Genomic DNA, 20,108 nt, shown 5'->3' with positions numbered 1-20,108 from the left:
AAAGAAAGAAAGAAAGAAAGAAAGAAAGAAAGGAAAGAAAGAAAGAAGATTTTCCTATGGCACAGTCATTGCATCATTCACTCAGCATTTCTTGAACCTCCTTAGCTAATATTGAATGACATAACTGGTAGAATCAGACATGACTTTGGTGCATTGAACATCAGTGTGGGGAATACTGACTGTTTTCTGTAGGTTCCTAGATGATCCTTTCCTGTGTCTCCAAGATAATTTGGTTCTGGACTTGGAAGACGCTTAATCGTCATTCAGAAGGGCAAACAGGATAGACATCAGAAGTAGGCGAAGACAAGCAACACTACAGGAGCCTTCCACAAAGGACCTCTGAATCTCCCCATCAGGGTATCAAAGACTATGCTGAGACTCATAGCCAAACTTTGGACAGAGTTCCAGAATCCTTACGGAAGAAGAGGGAGATAGAAAGACCTGGAGGGAACAGAAGCTCGACAAGGAGTAAAACAGAACCAAAATTCCTGGGCCCAGGGGGTTCTGCAAAGACAGATACTCCAACTAGGGACCATGCACGGAGAGGACCTAGACCCCCTGTTCCAAAAAAGACCATTGGATGTTCAGTTTCCAAGTGGGTTCCCTAGTAAGGGGTACAGGGGCTGTCCCTGACATGAACTTAGTGGCAGGCTCTCTGAATCATAAAATTTATGGTACTCTAAATCTGTTTTCCCAAAGTCATTGTTTACTCATAGTAGATTTCAAGATAAACTATCTCTCATTCTCTTGAGGAAAGAGGTTTTGGTTTTTTGTTTGTTTGTTGGCAAGATAAGCAACCATAGTAAATCAGGAATTGAACAATCTTCTATTGTACTCCAATGAATTCTACGATGACATTTCTGCAACTAAGATAACCCTTATTTTCTCAGCGATTTATTGTTATACCTTACTGCCTTCTGTAGATTTACCTTTCAAATGCATTCTCCTTGATTTAGATAAATTTGAGTCATAGACGGTAAAATAATTTGTTAGCATTTTCTCATACAGAATCTAGGGAGAATGACCAATAATGACTATAGTGACATTCTTCAGTGTTATTCCCCTTTTCACTGCAAATTACACAAGACAATCAGAGGTAGCTTATATCATTTTTTTCCAAAATTGATTTTTAAAAATATTCTGATAAATAATTTATTATCTTGATCTAAAAGAGTCTAGAAACTCAGGAGGTTTAACTATAACTATATAGATTCTGAAAAGAGGCAGTTTGCACAGGAAAACAAAATGCCCTCAGTGATTCCTATGAAAGTCACATAGTCATAAAGACACAACTCAGCCTAGCAGATAGCACAACTCTTAATGAAAATCAAAACTTAGGGAGACTATGTAGGTCCTCATTTAAAAACAACAACTGCAGCAACAAGAATAACCACACACCCTTGAAAAGCTTCAGCTGGTCTTGAAAACAATAACAACAATGATTTGTTTGCAAAGAGGAAGTGATTGGTAAGAGTATGATAGTTAAAAAAAAAAAAAAACAGAAAAAAAAGCTACATATAAAATCTAAGAAGGAATCATATATTAGATCTCTTTTGGGGCTGATGGAATGACAGCTTGGATACCTACAGCCAAATCTGAATATAATACAAAGGTACTTTCTGCTAAGAAAGTAGTCAGCAATTTACAGCTAGTTTTGTATTTTTGATATTTCTTCATTATTTTCATTTGGGAAAGATATTTTAAATGATTTCCAAAATTAGATTTCTCTTAAAAAATAATCATGTGGGTTTTTTCTCATCTCAAAATACGATCATCAGTAGGTTACACCAATAAGCTTGCTGTATATTGTCTTTACTATGTTTAGGTATCTGTTTAGCTCTGTACCGCATTTTTTAATTGGATTACTTAATTTGTTGCTGTTTAACTTTTTTAGTTCTTTATGAATTCTGGATATCAACCCTCTATAAGATATAGGATTGGTGAAGATCCTTTCCCTGTCTGTAGGCTGTCGTTTTGTTCTGACAACAGTGTCTTTTGCTTTACAGAAACTTTTCTGTTTCATGAGGTCCCATTTATTGATTGTTGATCTTAGAGCCTGTGCTGTTGCTGTTCTGTTCAGGAAATTGTCTCCTGTACCAATGAGTTCTAGGCTTTTCCCCACTTTTTCTTTTAATCAATTTAGTGTGTCTGGTTTTATGCTGAGGTCTTTGACACACTTGGACTTTAGTTTTGTGCATGGTGATAAATATGGCTCAATTTGCATTTTTTCTTCGTGTAGAATTCCAGTTGGACCAGCACCGTTTTTTGAAGAAGCTGTCTTTTTTCCATTGAAAGGTTTTGGCTTCTTTGTCAAAAATCAAGTATCCATATGAATGTAGGTTTATTTCTGGGTCTTCTATTCAGTTTCATTGATCCACCATTCTGTTTCTATGCCAATACCATGCAGTTTTTAATACTATTGCTCTGTAGTACAACTTAAATTTAGGGACAGAGATACCTCCATGTGATCCTTTGTTATATAGGATTGTTTTGGCTGCCATGTCCTCCTCTGGCCTAGCAAGGCTGCTCCTCCCTCGAGAGGGGAGAGGTCAAAGAACCAGCCATTGAGCTCATGTCAGAAATAGTCCCTGTCCTCCTTACTAGGGTACACACTTGGATACTGAGCTACCATAGGCTAAATCAGAGCAGGGGTTCTACGTTATATCCATGCATGGTCCTTGGTTAGAGAAACAGTCTCAGAAAAGACCCCTGTGCCCTGATATATTTGGTCCTTGTGGAGCTCCTGTCCTCTCCAGGTCAGACTAACTCCCCCTTTTTGATATGAGTCCCTGTACTCTGCCAAAGGTTTGGTTATGAGTCTCAGCATCTGCTTTGATACACTGTTAGGTAGAGTCTTTCAGAGGCCCTCTGTGGTAGGCTCCTGTCCTGTTATTTGTTTTCTCCTACTTCCAAAGTCCATTTGTCTTTCTAAGTAAGGATTGATCATCTTATCCTGGGTCCTCTTTCTCGTTTATCTTCTTTCAAGGTCTGTAAAGAATTGTGTTGGTATTATTATTTTTTTAATTACACTTTATTCATTTTGTATCCCCCCATAAGCCCCTCTCTCCTCCCCTCCCGATCCCACCCTACCTCCCCTTTCTGCATGCATGCCACTCCCCAAGTCCACTGATAGGGGAGGTTCTCCTCTTCTTTCTGATCTTAGTCTATCGGTTCTCATCAAAAGTGGCTGCATTGTCCTCTACTGTGGCCTGGTAAGGCTGCTCCCCCCTCAGGGGGAAGCGATCAACGAGCAGGCCATTCAGATTATGTCAGAGGCAGTCCCTCTTCCCATTACTATGTAACCCACTTGGACACTGAACTGCCATGGGCTACACCTGTGCAGGGGTTCTAGGTCATCTCCACGAATAGTCCTTGGTTGGAGTATGATTTTCTGGGAAGTTCCCTGTGTTCAAATTATCTTGTTCTGTTGCTCTCCTTGTGGAGTTCCTGTCCCCTCCAGCTCTTACTATTTCCCACTTCTTACATAAAATTCCATTCACTCTGCCCATCAGTTGGCCATCAGGCTCAGCATCTGCTTTGACAGTCTATACTGCAGAGATGTATTGCATTGAATCTGTAGATTGCTTTGGCAGAATGGCCATTTTCACTGTGTTAATCTTACCTATCCATGAGCACCGGAGATCTTTCCATCTTTTGACATCTTCTTCAATTTCTTTCTTCAGAGACTTAAAGTTTTTTTTTTTTTTCAAACAGTTTTTTCAATTGCTTGGTTAGAGTCACCCCAAGGTACTTTATGTTATTAGTGGCTATTGCAAAGGGTGTTTTTTTTTTCCTAATTTCTTTCTTGGCCCTTTTGTCTTTGGTATACAGGAGGGTTTTAGATTTTTTTGAGTTAATTTTGTATCCAGCCACTTTGATGAAGGTGTTTGTCTGCTGAAGGAGTTCTATGGTTGAAATTTTGGGGGTGCTCATGTATACTATCATATCATCTGCAAATAGTGATACTTTGACTTCTTCCCTTCCTATTTGTATCCTCTTGACCGCCTTTCGTTGTCTTATTGCTCTAGCTAGTACTTCAAGTACTATGTTGAAGAGATACGGAGAGAGTGGGCAGCCTTGCCTCTTCAGTGATTTCAGTGGATTGATTTAAGTTTCTCTCCGTTTAGATTGATGTTGGCTATAGGCTTGCTGTATATTGCCTTTACTATGTTTAGGTATGTGCCTTGTACCCCTGACCTCTCCAAGACTTTAAAAATGAATGGGTGTTGGATTTTGTCAAATGTTTTTTCCATATCTAAGGAGATGATCATGTGTTTTTTCTCCTTCAGTTTGTTTATATGGTGCATTACATAGATGGATTTCCCTATATTGAAGCCCCCTTACATGCCTGGGATGAAGCCTACTTGGTCATGGTGGATGATATCTTTTATGTGTTCTTGGATTCATTTTGCAAGCATTTTATTAAGTATTTTTGCATCAGTTTACATAAGACAGATAGGTACGAAGTTTCCTTTTTTATTTGGACTTTGTGTGGTTTAAGTATCAAGGTGACTGTGGCTTCATAGAATGAGTTTGGTAATGTTCCTTCTGTTTCTATTTTGTGGAATAATTTGAAGAGAATTGCAGTTAGTTCATCTTTAAAGGTCTGGTAGAATTATGGGCCAGAACCATCTGGCCCTGGGCTTTTTTTGGAAGGGAGACTTTTGATGACTACTTCTATTTCCATGGGGGACATGGAATTATTTAATCTATTTACCATTTCTTGATTTAATTTTGGCAAATGGATTCTATCAAGAAAATTTTCCATTTCAATTATATTTTTAAAATGTGTGGCATATAGTCTTATGTAGTAAGATCTAATGATTTTTTTTTTTTTTTTTTTTTTTGGTTTTCCTCAGTGTCTATCCTTATGTCCTCCTTATTATTTCTTGTTTTACTGATTTGGATATTTTCTCTCTGCCTTTTAGTTAGCCTGGTTAAGGGTTTGTCTATCTTGTTGATTTTCTCAAAGAACCAGCTCTTGTTCTCATTGATTCTTTGAAATGTTTTCTTTGTTCCTAATTCATTGATTTCATCTCTGAGAGTTTGATAATTTCTAATTGTCTACTCCTCTTAGGTGTGTCTGCTTCTTTTTTATCTAGGGCTTCTTGCTGTGCTGTTAAGTTACTTGAATGAGATGTCTCAAACATCTTTCAGGAGGCACTTAATGCTATGAACTTTCCTCTTTGCACTGCCTTCATTGTGTCCCATAAGTTTGGGTAAGTTGTGCCTTCATTTTCATTGAATTTTAGGAAGTCTCTAATATCTTTTTTTTTTTTTTTCATTTCTTCCCTGACCAAGCTGTCATTGAGTAGAGAGTTGTTTAGTTTCCACATGTATGTAGGCTTTTTGTTATCACTATTGTTGGTGAGATCTAGTTTTATGGGATGATGGTTTGATAGGATACAATGGATTATTTTGATCTTCTTGTATCTGTTAAGGCTTGCTTTGTGTCTGACTATAAGGTCAAGTTTTGGAAAAGGTTCAGTGAGGTACAGAAAAGAAAGTGTATTCTTTTTAGTTTTGGTGAAAAGTTATATAGGTGTCTGTTAGGTCTATTTGATTTACGACCCCTGTAAGTGCCCTTATTTCCCTACTTAGCTTCTGTCTAGATGTTCTGTCCCTAGGTATGAGCGGAGTGCTGAAGATGCCTACTATTAAAGTGTTGGGATCCATGTATGATTTAAGCTTTCATAACGCGTCAGTTATAAATGCAGGTGCTCTTGTATTTGGGGCACAGATGTTCAGGACTCTGATATCCTCCTGGTGGATTTTCCCTTTGGTGAGAATGAAGTACCCCTGTTCATCTTTTTTGATTAATTTTGGTGGAAAGTCAATTTTATTAGATATTAGGATGGCAACCCTGCTTATTTCCTGAGTCCATTAGCTTGAAAAAAACATTTTTCCAATCCTTTACTCTGAGGTAGTATTTATCTTTGTCACAGAGATGCGTTTCTTGGATGCAGAACAAGGTTGGACCCTGTTTCTGCAACCATACTGTTAGTTTTTGTCTTTTTATTGGAGAGTTGAGTCTGTTGATATTGATAGACAATAGATACCAATGAATGTTAGTTTCTTTTATTGTGAAATTGGTGGTGATATTGTGTTTCTATGCTCATTTTCTTTTAATTTTTTTGTTGTGATGCTCTCTACATCCTGTGTTTTTTGGGGGGTGTAGTTGATTTTGTTGGATTGGAGTTTTCCTTCTAGTATCTTTATAGGGCTAGGTTGCTGTGTAGATATTGTTTAAGTTTAGTTTTGTCATGGAATATTTTGTTTTCTCCATCTACGTTGATTGAAAACTTTACAGTTTTCAGTCTGGGTTGGCATCTGTGGTCTCTTAGAGTCTGTCTGACACCTGCCCAGGCCCTCTGGCTTTCATAGTTTCTGTTGAGAAATGTGGTATGATTTTGATAGCTCTACCTTTTTATGTTACATGGCCTTTTTCCCTTGCTGTCTTTACTGTTTTTTCTTTGTTCTGTAGATTTAATGTTTTGACTCTTTTGTGATGTGATGTATTTCTTTTCTGGTCTAGTCTATTTGATGTTCTGTAGGCCTCTTGTATGTTTATGGACATCTTTCTTTAAGTTGGGAAAATTTTCTTCTATGATTTTCTTGAAAATATTTTCCGAACCTTGGAACCTGGAATCTTCTTTTTTGTCTATTCCTATTATCCTTAGATTTCATCTTTTCGTGATATCCTTGTTTTTTGTTTTTTTGTTTTGTTTTGTTTTGTTTTTTTTTGTTGTTGTTTTTTTGGATGTTTTGTGTTTGGGACTTTTCTGATTTTACTTTTTCTTTGAGAGATGTATCAATTTCTGAAATTGTATCTACACACCTGTGATTCCCTCTTCCATATTTTGTATTCTGCTGGTGATGCTTACCTTTGTGGTTTCTGATCTTTCTTCTAAGTTTTCCAGCTCCAGTGGTTTCTGTGTTTATGTTTTCTTTATTGGTTCTAATTCTAATTTTCATGTCTTGCACCATTTTCCTTCATATATTTGAATGTGAATTCCTGTCTTTCCACAATGGCCTCTATTTTTTTTATTTGTTCGTTTGTTTGTTTTCTCTCTATATGCCACTACTTGTGCCTCTACATGTGCCTCTATTTGTTTGGATGTATTTGCCTGTATTGCTTTGAAAAATTTGTTTGTTTCCTATGTATGTGCCTCTAATAACTGGAGAATCATTATTTTGGGTTTCTGGTGAATTACATCTTCCCATGAAGGGGGATGACTCTTACCAGGCCACAGCTGAAGACAATGCATCTAGTCCTGATGAAATCTGATAAATTAGCATCAGAGTGAAGTAGATGAATACCTCCTCTATCAGTGGACTTTGAGAGGGGTAGGGGAGGAAATGAAAAAGATAGGGTAGGATTAGGAGGGGACAAGGGATAGGGCTACAGCTTGGATACAGAGTGAATGAACTATAATTAATTAAGAAAATAAATAAATTTTAAAAATCGTGCATTGATTTTGGGGTTGCTGGTGAAGCCATGATGTCCTGATTTTTGTTGAATGTGTTCTTATGCCAAATTCTAGCCAGCTGCTTATCTCTGACCTTGGCTGTTTATTCCTGGAGTCTGTTCTTCAGACTGGGTCAGTCTGTCTCTGGTATCTAGAGTATTCTTCATGAAGATGATAGAGGTCCACAGGTTCAAGAGTGGATGTTGGTGTTTCAGCTGTATCTAAGGGAGGAAGGTAGCAGGAGCATGCATGTAAGCAAGAGAGTGTGGGTGTAAGTTTGCCTTGAAGGGCAGGGTACTAGAGAGTATAGATGCCTGGAAGGGTGGAGCACAAAGCACAAGAGGGGGTGCTGGTGCCGTTTGTGGGTGCAATGCAAATGCGCAGGTGCTCTGAATACCTCAGTGGCCTACAGGCCTATTGTACTGTACTCTTGCTACTCAGATCTGTCTGAGCTCCAGGAATTGTTTGCCTGGACTCCACTGGGAAACCCACAGAATAGGGGCTTCAATGTTGATAATGCTGTCTCAGGTATCCCTGTGTTGCCCACAGTGGGGATTTTGGTGGGAGGGATCAGATGTCTGGCTGCTACTGTAGAGGGATCTGGGGCTCTACACACACTCTCTTGAAGGCACACTCACTCGCTCTCAGGCCTAATCAGGAAGACAAGGTTTCCCCTGTTCTCTACTCTCAGACTTTGGCATGCAGGGGCAAATGACAGTGTAGGAGATCTTTCACCTCAGTGGTGTCCATTTTTGTCTACCAGGCAGGGAGCCCCGAACTTGGGGCAGCCACCTGTGCAGTTTCAGTCACTGGGCATGGAGGATCCTGCTATGGCTAGCCTCTCCCTGCTGAGCTGCAAACCTGGGAACCCCCATGCTGGCATTCCTCTGCTAGAAGTGCAGGGGGGTTGAATATTCACCACTTTGCATCCCTAGAGAAGTCCCTGGGTGACCTGGATCCAATCTGTCCCAGCTCACAGGTTGTCTCCTCTAGTCTAATATAGATGTTCTGGTTTCAGCTGCCCCTCCACTCATCAATTTCAGAGTTTCAGATCCTGTGTCCCTCAGATAAATTGCGAGCTTTTTGCTGCTTTCTTAGACTCCCCTTTGTTGTTTTATTTCGTTTTAGCTGTTGAAGCAATCACACCCAAGAGTATAAGTTACATAAGAATGGTTCTTTTGGTGGCTGTAAAGAGGTGACCTCGAAATTCTCAGGTGAATAAGTACTTGGTTCTCACACTGTCTAGGTAGGTTGAGAAAGTGTGGAGTTGCTAATGGAAGTATAATACTGCTAGGAGGCTTTGAGGTGTCAACAAACATGCACCATTTCACTTGTTCCCCCTTTTCTTTCTGTTTATGGTTGAAGATATGACCTTTCAGATTCTGCTCCTGATACCAAGCCTTAACTCACCATATTAGATTCCAAACCCCTGGAATTATAAGCCTAATTAATAACTTCCTTTTATAAATTGCTTTACCCATGTTACTGCAGGAATAGAAAGGGTAACTAAAACAAAAATTGGTACTGGATTGTGTGCTCTGACTCTGAGACTTTCTTTTTTCTTTCTTTTATTTTTTCTTTGCAAAATGTTTTACACAGTCAGAGTTTACTTTAGATAACTAGTTAACTGTTGCAAGCAGGAGTAGATGGGACATTCTAGTATATAGTTGGAAGGTATTAGTGCAGAGAGAAATGTGTACATTGGGACCTCAGCTCAAGTGGCTTCAGGGAGAAACAATATTAGCAACTGAGCTAGAAACTGTTCCTTTGATAATTTGACAAAAATTATGGATGCTTGCTGTCCATGTCCTAAAATTAAATTAAAAAGTAATGGACTATATTCTTTAAGAAACAGATTTTTAGTCCAAATATTGGTGCTTTCATGTGTTTATTTGTAGTTACTTTTTTTTGCAGGTACACAATGAAAAATAGCAAATGGGGCAGAAAGAAATGTAGAATGTACAGTATAGAGAGATAAAAGACAATGGTAAGCTAAGTGTCTTAGTAAAGGCATATGCTGGAATAAAAGTTTTAACTGTTAAGATACATAGCACCATTAATGAGAAGGCAGTTCCACATTGGAAAAGTGGGTCAAGTTCCGGTAGGACAAGACCACACATAGATATGCATACAACTTCGGAAAGGAAATGGTTTCTAGCATTTTCTAATCCAAGAATGGAACAAACAAATTTTTGAAAATGTCTTTCCCATGTCCAGGGTTGACCTGAAACTATTAAATAAACACAATATTGTCATCCAGGCGGTACTGGCTTTAGAGTCATGAGGGACAGGAGATTAAAGGGACTATGAAATCTTCCTCAGTGGTTAAAGACAGCCACTGTAGCAAGTAACCACGTGTCAGAGAAGTCCCTTCCTGAAGTCACTGACAGGGCAAGAAATCTCAACAGGTCCATTATGTGCAGTTGTGAAAGTGAAGCCACGATTGTGTTGGACATCTAAAATTTGAGGTATATCAAAGACATAATTAGCCAAGAGCTAAAACAGGGCGTGTAACCAGCCCAAAAGACTGAGGTATCTTGCAGGTATCAAAACTGAGAAAAATGGAGTCATCTAAGCTCATTGACCTTCGATACAAAGTTACAACATTTGTAGTTTTGTTTTTCTGGATTCCAATCTTACTTTGATTGAGTATTTCTTCATTATGCCCCATTCATCCCTTCTAGATGGCAATTTATATTCTGTTATTGTATAGTGGAAAATGTAATTTGCTTTTTAATTTAACAGAGAATTGGAGGTAAGACATTGCCCTGAAACTCAGAAGATACTGTGGATTTTGGACTTAGAAAAGTGTTGACTATTGCAACATTTTTAGTTGTACTATTTGAATAATGATATGGCCATGAGAATATTGGGGCCGGGGGATGGGGGGTGGAATGTAGCATGTTGAATGAGATGTTCCACCATATCCACATACATCTGAATATTGAGTCCCTGGTTTTGTGACACGGATTGGATTGGTACGGGAGAAGTAGCATCACTAAAGGAAGTACGCCATTGGTTCATTTACTGTTGCTTTTCTAATTCCTCTTTTCAGTATAATATGTAAGCTCTCAGCTTCTGCTTCTATCACCATGCCTTCACGATAAAATCACAGATTCTAAACCTCTGGGAACCGGAGCCCAATTAAACATTTTCTTTCATAAGTTGTCTTGGTGTTTTACGTAACAATAAAAATAATTAAGACCAGTCTCTTAGTATAAACTTAGCCATATCTTTCTTGATTCTCATTCTCTCTGGAGCCACTGATTAGCACTCTCATGACTTCCTTCATTGACAAACTTCAGTGATGAGGAAGTAGATGACAAATAAGACCTTTCCTCTTAACATGCCATTGGATTTGGTGTTTCATCACAGCAGTTTTTAATCCTGCCAGATACTTTATCCCACTCCCAATTTCAGAAACGACTTATCCTTCTTAATAAATGGTCTCTATTTCTATTTCTTAACAAATATTGCTGTGTAATGATTTTGCACTGAAACATAAGAATATGAAAACCTCATCAGATTAGAGAATGACTTAGATCCAACTCTTAAACAATGAAATATCCTATTTAGCACGGTCTAATCCCATGCACACAATACCATAGTAATTCAGATTTTATTCAGAATAAGGTATTTATAATTATATTTGAAGCAAGAGCTGTGTTTCATTTTTACAAGATTTAATATAAAGAATTGCTCTTTGTATTTATGGAGACACTGAAGATTCACTGTCAAGAGTCAGCAAGTTGATGGCACTATCACTGTCACCAGACAACAAGAATGAAGGAGGCAAAGAGGCAATTTCTCCTTTCTAAGCCTTTTTTTTTCTTTGAATTTTCACCAGGTAGAATTGCACCCACACATACTGAGGAAGATCATCTACTATCTGGAATTCACTGACTCGAATATTAATCTTATCAAAAACTGTTTTTCAGAATATCCCAGAATTGTTTAATTTTCATAATCCTCACCTCAGTTAAGGTAACACAGAAAAGTGAACCATTGCATAGCCTCATGCAGAAGAGTTGAGCCAGTGCTTTTACACATTATAAAATATAATTTTTTTGTAATATACTGCAAATATATATTTTTTAATTTTTTATTTAACTTTTGTTAATTACACTTTACTCCCGGTCCCACCCTCCCCCCTCTTTCTGCATGCATGCCACTCCCCAAGTCCACTGATAGGGGAGGTCCTCCTCTCCTTCTTTCTGATCTTAGTCTATCAGTTCTCATCAGATATATTTTTTCCGTTTTCTTTTTTAATCAGGTTTTAGTTAGATGGGAACTTTTGTTCTAATGTATGTTTTTTTTGTTTTTTTTTTTTTTTTTTTTTTTTATTTTTTTTTTTTTTTTTTTTTTTTATAGCTTTTTTTTTTAAAATGTTTCTTTTTTTTTTTTTTTTTTCTTTTTAGTTACATTTTCTTAACTCCGTGTCCCAGCTGTATCCCGCTCCCTCATTCCCTCCCCAACCCCACACTCCCTCCCTGGTCTCCTCCCTGCCCCTTTCCAAGTCCCCTGATAGGGGAGGACCTCCTCCCATTTCATCTGTCCCTGTTTTATCAGGTATCTTCAGGGCTGGCTAATGTATGTTTATGTTATTTAACAGTCATCTCTTAGAGAAAAACATGGGCATTTACTAAGCATATGTCTAGGAAATAATTCAATACCAACCATCATTATCAAACCACAATGAATCAAATAACAAAATTTTACTATTTTCATTTAAAGGTCATTGGTGTGCCCACAGATTACAAGTTTAAAAGGTTAGATTCCATGAAGCTTTAAATAGAGAATCAAAGTACTGTTTGCATTAGCTTTATTCATTGTTACTTCTATTCTTCCAGCTCTCTAAAGAAAATCTATTCCTAAATCATCTGCCAATTATAATTTAAAAAGAAAACCCAGGCAAAGTACCAGAAAAGTACTTGAATATATGCTAGCAGTCTATCTACAAACAAAACAAAACAAAACAAAACAAAACAGTAACAAAGACAAAAACAATTTATCTCTAAAGATTCACTGATGGGAACTCATTATAATCTTAGTGCTTTAAATTATGTTTCTCATGCTTAGAGACAGTTCCAAGTTATGACATATTGCTCTTGCAAAGCACTCAAACCAGGCTCATGCGTCTCATGTTGTGGCAGCTCTCAACTGATCCAGTCCCAGTGATTCTGATGTTCCCTTCTGGCCTTGATGGGCATGTGGATTGACTGGCTCATATCCTGATACAGAGGTGCATACATGTAACTGAAAGTATTTAAAATCTATTAACATCCCGTTTTTTTATTAATTTAATGTATATAAAAATCCAATGATGATTTCTGATTAATAGCACTGATTTATATATGTTTTTAATCATATATTTGATGAATCTTCCAACACATAATAAGCTTTTGGACTTCAAAGTGTTTTTCTTTTGCTTTGAATTTAACATTATTCCATATTTAAAAAAATATTTAAAAAAATAGGAAAAATCTTTAGGTTTTATGACAGGTCATAAGAGTTTCAGAAATATGAGAAGTGTTTAACCGTGATGTTGACAACATTGATTTGATTTCACTTTCAAAAATTCTCTGTGTGTTTGTGGCTCTATCCTAATTAATTATGAGTAAAAAAAGTTCTCTAAAGTAACAAATGTGAAATATTATTATAAGCTAAAATGATGTAGAACCTTACACAAATGAACAGAACAATTAATAACATGTTTGTTGAAAATGTGATGTAAAATGGTCTCAAAAAAGAAAGTATGATTATAAGTTTACAGAAATCCAGACACCAGACAATAATAACATCCACATAAAAATACAGCTTTAACCACAAGGGAAATAAGGAAAATTTGAAGTCAGTTATGACTGGTCACAGCCAAGGAAACCCAATTCAGGTTACAGGCAGATTTCCTCTTCCAATATGTAACACTTTCATGATTTCTTTTTAAAAGAACAAAGAAGTTTATAAATCAAGACACTTTTAAAATAAATTTTTGGAAACTGATAAGCTAACTTGCCTACATCTTAGGCTTGAAAGCCATTTATAGTACAGACAAACAACCTTTATTCTTGTGTATGATTATATCTTTTGCTCTCAAGGACCATACTATGCCTGTAACCTTAACTCTAAATGGTTCTACGCTGCTTGTTTTAGAAAATGGCAACCACGCCTTTGTTTCGAAAGGTAATTATGACCACTTTCTTATGACTACCTTGCAACCATGTCTTCCTTTCAGGAGGTTGCTAGTACCAATTCACTATGCTTAGGATGTGTTCCTATATGCCCCCCCCCCATTTACCTGCCAAGCTCCCTATTAGAAAAGTCCCTACATCAAAACTATAAAACCCTTATCTTACCCATGTCCAATGCTTTTCTTGATATACAGCCCTTGTATATGATTAAAAAAAATCTTGCTTTAACTAATTTGGCTATGTTTGGGTTGCTGGTTTTTCTCCTAGAATCTGTGGGAATAACATTTGGAGTCCCCAGCAAGATCAAGTTCTCAACACCAATGCAGAGGCCGGGCCCTTAGTTTCAGGCCTAATGAGACTGAAAAGGTCTTCACAGAGGTTTCACACCTTAGAGACATTTCAGTGCCCCTGGGTGTATTTCAGTTTGATGGACTGCTTGAGAGGGTGGCTGCATCAGAAGAAAGCAGCAAACACCCATTTATTGAGGCCCCCTCTGATAAGTAGACTCTCTGCAATACCGGTTGTGTAGGAACCCTATCTGTGGACATGCGGTGGGTTGTGGTGAGAGCCAGTCTTTCCTTTTCCAGCACAAAAATAAGTGCTATGTCACATGACCCATTTGGTTACTTGTGAGTTTAACCAGAGCCACAAATTCTTTTTCTTTTTTCTCATTTTTTTCTTTTTTTATTTTTTATTATTAGTTACATTTTATTAACTCTGTACCCAGCTATCTCCTGCTCCCTCATTCCCTGCCAATCCCACCCTCTCTCCCTCATCTCCTCCTTGCCCCTTTCCAAGTCCACTGCTTGGAGAGGACCTCCTCCCCTTTCATCTGACCCTGTTTTATCAGGTATCTTCAGGACTGACTGCAAAGTCCTCCTCTGTGGCCTAGCAGAACTGCTCCTCCCTTGGGGGGTTGGGGAGGTAAGACTCTACCTAGCAGTGTATCAAAGCAGATAGTAAGACTTATAACCAAACCTTTTGCAGAGTGCAGGAAATCATATGAAAGAAGAGGGAGTTATTATGACGTGAAAAGGATAGGAGCTTCACAAGGACCAAATATATCTGGGTACAGGGGTTTTTTTTCTGAGACTGACACTACACCAAGGACCATGTATGGATATAACCTAGGACCTCTGCTCGGATGTAGCCCCTGGTAGCTCAGTAACCAATTGGTTTCCCATAGTAAGGGGAACAGGGACTATTTCTGACACAAGTTCTTTTTCTGCCCTACCGTGGGACCCCGGAAACACCCAGGTAAGACTGGGACTTAAGATGGAAATTGGAGGGGATTGGCATCTGGGTGGCCACTGGCAGGATTTCAAAACCGAGGTTACACAACAGAGCCTCAGCATCCTGAGGCCATTTGGGGACTCTGGGGCCAAGGATGAATAAGACAGACTCTGCACAGGACTTCTGGTTTTACTGGAAGCCAAGACAATAATCAAAGAGGCCAGGTCTAACTGAACAGAGGAAACAGAACACTTAGGGAGCCTGGGCCATACAAGGAGGCCTTCGAGAATCAGTCTTTGAGAACAAGTCTTCTATTTGTTATAAAACTTCGGTCAAACTGGTGGATCTCTCAAGGACTCCAGTTGTTGTCATTGTCCATGCTGTTAGTTTTGCCTTCTGTTTTGTCTGTTTTTCTGTGTTCCAATCCAGGTAGCTAGAACAGACAAATGACACTGGTAATAAGACTATTAAGCTGGAGAGACCTGTATTCTGTGTTATGTGCATTGGTTTCATTTTAATTGTCGCCATAGCTTTTACGGTCTGTGTTCTGGATGTGTGGGTTTCTTTTTGCTGTCTACATCAATTGTGTGTTTCTGTGCCTCTATTAATCTTCTCCAATTACGTTCGGGCATGGGAACTGGGCGTGGCTGCCACTACTTCCATGAGGTTAGGCTGGAGCAATGCTCAGACACACACCAGCATGCAACCCTGAGTGGCTTTTTGCACACTTGCCGTGATTATTTTGATAGTCAAGGCTCAAACTTTCTTTCTGGTGACTGGATTCAGTTTAGGACAGATTCAAAGATGTTTTCGTATTGTTAATTTTGAAATAATTGTTTTACGCTGTTCTCCTGCTTATAAAGCTGAATCAGGTGTTCAAAAGTTTCTGTCCTAGGTCAGGAGAGCCACGGACTTTGTGGCAGAAAAAAAAATTAAAAAACAAACAAACAATACAAAACAAAAAACCCAGCTCATGGCAGAGCAATTGAAACAAGGAGACTGTTGGTTTCACGTAACTGCACAAAGGTTTTACTAAATATAAACCTTATCTCAAGATTTATACAACTAGTATTTGAAGGTATGTACCTCAGGGTTTGTAAGGTTTTTGAATTTGTAACAAAAGTTGACTTAAAAGTTACAATAAAGGGTTAATAATTAGAAATTTCTAGGTAGCTAAAGTTACCATTTAGGGTGTAAAACTCAGCACATACAGAGGACCACCAGCCAAAACAAAAGCAAAGACCTAATTCATCAAAGTCCGTAGTTCTGGGAAAGTTTCCAAATATACTAGCCTTGCTATTGAACTCCTGTAATTCTGCTTATGGCTAACTGTTCTTAACTGAAATGTGTCAAGCCAAACATGGTTTTTATGCTTACAGGCTCACCCTGAAAAAGTCTTAAGGTAGCACTGAAATCTCAAATATTGGTTGACTGGAGTTAAAGCCACACTGTAACATACCAAACACTAAACTCTGGAAACTGGGATACTCATATCTTAAAATGTATCAAGACAATGATCTACACAGTATGGCAAAGAGCCTATAAAAGTCTCTACTCACCTAAGGTCTATTCAGGTTATTAGAGGCTGACTTCAGGGTATATGTCTAGCTTCCTTGTCTTTGCTAATTTTGTGACTCTTTAGCTATTTCGATAAACTGACTCATACAAAAACTGTGATATTGTAAGAAAAATTAGGTTGTCAATCTCTTTATGGGACACTATTTATGATTTAAGGTTTTATTTTGATACAAAAAGAACTTTTTAAAGGCTAAATTTAACAGGGATAAAACTGTAAAATCCTAATCATATAAAAAATTCTAACTTGTAAACTATTAAGGATAATTAAGACATGTAAATTAACAGTCACCTTATTAAATGATTAAATTCTTTACAAAGATAATTCATTTACAGAGACAAACATTATTTGGTCTCCTGTATGTATTTTCAAGTTTAAACCTAAATCAAATAACTGAAAACAAAACAAAACAACAAAAAAAAAGGTTTATTTAAAATCAAGTATACTTATTATGCAGCCCTGAAAAATTTTCAGAGATCTGATGTATAGCACTTTTAAAATACTTAATGAATAAAGCTTAGTGTGTTAGACAAAATTGCCAGCTCCTGGATGTAACCCTAAGGTCTCAAAGAAGACAATGATCACTGATAAAACCACCTGTTTTGTGGTAATGCTAACCACTGGAGAAAACTGTCCCATGCTTTGCCTGCCTCTAAGTCCCTGAACAAACTGTGAGCACTGTTCAGTGAACTGTTTCCCTCTACCTCATCAAACTAAGGCCACCCTTTCCATTTGCCTCACAGGAAAATCAGACCTCTGGGGCTGTCACCCTAAGGCCAGTGCCGTCCTGTGTAGCAGCTAGAGATGTAACGCTGTCCTTTATGACAGCCAAAGGCCTATGATCCCTGCCATCAACAAAGCAATGGAGATTCTGTGAGCCCAGGGTAACTGCCCACGTAGTAGCAAGTCAGTCATTTTAACTTATACATAAGCAATTTGGATTGTATTTCCTGCTATAATTTATCCTTCTCAGATCTCTGAACGTTGTTGACGCTAACTGTAGCTTCATAAGTTTAACAGAAGCTGCCTGGTCAGCATATTTGTATATAAGAAGCAGTCCTTACTTTCAAAGAGCTATTTGGTATTCTGATGAAAAGGCAAACTCACAGGCAGGTTTTCCTTACTAACATGTTTCAAAAGTAACTTTTACTATTCTTTTATTTAAAGAAATTTGCTTTGCAAAAACTGTTCTTAGTAATCAACCACTTATGTATATCTAATAATAAATTTCCAGATACAAATTTAAAGTCTATATAATTTTTAAACTAAAAAAATATAAATTACTAAAAAGTAAAAAAAAGAACAATAACTAAAATACTATAATTCTGAGGATATAAAAATTAGGAATAAATTATGGGCATGCAGAATCATTTAAGGAATATAAATACATGTTGCTGTAGGGATTTGTCATACTAAACTTTCAAAAGTTCAAAGTTTTAACATTAATAAATAAGGTTCTGATAAGCTGATAAAGCACTGACTATTATTAGTCACACGTTTAATGTTTTAAATTTCTTCTCATTGTCTTCAAAATTTAACTTAAAGGTACCTCTTACCATGGCAAGAGCATCTATGTCCAATCTATATAATCAGGTCTCTGGACAGGAAAAGTATGTTAATTCTTTTAATCCAAAGCCATAACTTTTGTTATAATTCAAAGACGTGAGTCTACATCAGCTATTTTATAGACTACTATAATCTGCTTTTTCTACAATGTGGATTTCAATAGAAATTACAAACAATGATAATATAAGCCTGAGAGTGCCAAGAGGCATAAAACTTAGATCCACCTCTCATAGGTAAAACAGACTCCAGACAAGCAATTTTGTCAATCAACAGCCTAAACCTCCCTGTCTATTGACTAATCTTGAAGGGGAAATGCCAAATACAAAACTTTTGTTTTTGTTTTAAGTTCTTTAACTTCTGTACCCAGTTTATTTGCTGTCTTGGTAGCGTTCCACTCAGCTTATAGACACTATCTGGAAACTGGAGGCAGATTACCAACTGATCCAAAGGCGTAAACCCTATCAACCCCGGGTAGTCCTACAGAATTGGAAAGCCCTGCACCTGCTGAAAATTGATCTAAACCAGCCCAGTTAGTACAATTGCTCCCTATTTTTTCAGCAGGATTATTTTACGACATGCTTCTGATTAATACTCCACTGTCTTAATTACCTTCCAGCCTTTGACTAACATTTCATCTTTCCTGGGCCCTGACAACAGTGTCCTAATTTCAGCAGAGAAACAGTTATAGAAGAGAACATATCATTTCTCATTCTAAAAAGAAGACTGGGATATAAAATTCAGAGGCAACTCCCTGACAAAAGGAACAAAATGGCTACCTATACCATCCATTGACATACCAAGATTATAAGTTCTTAAAAAATTTCTTTCTATGCTATGCAGACAGATACAGGATCATATCATGCATATTTCAATGTATTACAACATTTATTTCTCCCCATCTAAAAATGCTAAGACCCTATGAGGTATTGTATAGGAACACAAATGACCAACCTGCCCCCATCTCCATCTCCATGTTTCAGGCTTGAAAGACATCTCATTAAAAATACAAACTAGATTTATTTATGTGTTTGATTAAATCTCTGTTTTTCAAAGAATGTGCCATGCCCCATATGTAACTTAACTACAAGTGGTTCTGTACTGCATGTTCCAGGAAAGGGCAATCACATCTGTTTCAAAAGGTTTCATGACCATCTTGTTTTGACCATCTGTTATGTCTAACTTGTTATGACCACCTAGTAACATGTGTTCGTTTCAAGAGGCTGTTATGACCAATTTGTTACGTTTATGATTTGTTCTTGTAACCCTAACTATTTTCCTGCCACCTCAATCCCCCCCCCCCCAATTTGGAAATTCTCTACTCTTAAATTATAAAGAGCAATATCTTCTTCATGTCCAAAGAGGATCTCTATGTAAGACAGCCAATGTGCATAAGTGAAAAAGAGTAAAAGAAAAAATAAAAAGCATGCTTGGGCTGGTGGTGCATGCCTTTAATCCTTTAATCCCTTAGGAGGCAGAGGCAGACAGAACTCTTTGAGTTCCAGGCCCACCTGATTTACAAATTGAGTCCAGGCCAGCCAGGACTCTGTTACACAGAGGAACCCTGTCTCAAGAAAACTAATTAATAATAATAATAAATAATAAAGCTTCTTTTAATTAATTTGGCTATGATTTTGGTCATTGGTCTTTATCCTTACATCTGTGAAACTAACCAAACATCAGGTAAGCATGTGATAGCATAGCAAAGAATTCTCTGGTGTAGGCTCAGGTGCTCTGCAATAGTATCCTTAGCTTTTGGATTGGTGGATTGGATTGTTTATCATGTGTTTTTATTACATCCTCCTGTTCCTTTACAAATCCACACAGATGCTCTCTGACACTCCCTACTGAAATTATTTCCTCCTCCCCCTTCTCCTCTTTCTTTCTATCTCTTCCTCCAAAATCACACTGTTTAGTTGTTTTTAACCATATGGATGTTGATGTGGAGCCACCCAGTGGAGCATAAGCCAATGAATAAGTGACCATGCCCTTAAGGAAACCAGTCTCCCTCTTTTCTAGTAGTCTCTACTTTCAATTTTTCCCCACTAAGGGTAAAGGCACTGTTCCCTTCCCACATGC

Source organism: Psammomys obesus, unplaced genomic scaffold, assembly GCF_907164565.1.
Source record: "Psammomys obesus unplaced genomic scaffold, mPsaObe1.curated_primary_1811, whole genome shotgun sequence".
Lineage (NCBI taxonomy): Eukaryota > Metazoa > Chordata > Mammalia > Rodentia > Muridae > Psammomys > Psammomys obesus.
This window is presented reverse-complemented; position numbering follows the sequence as displayed.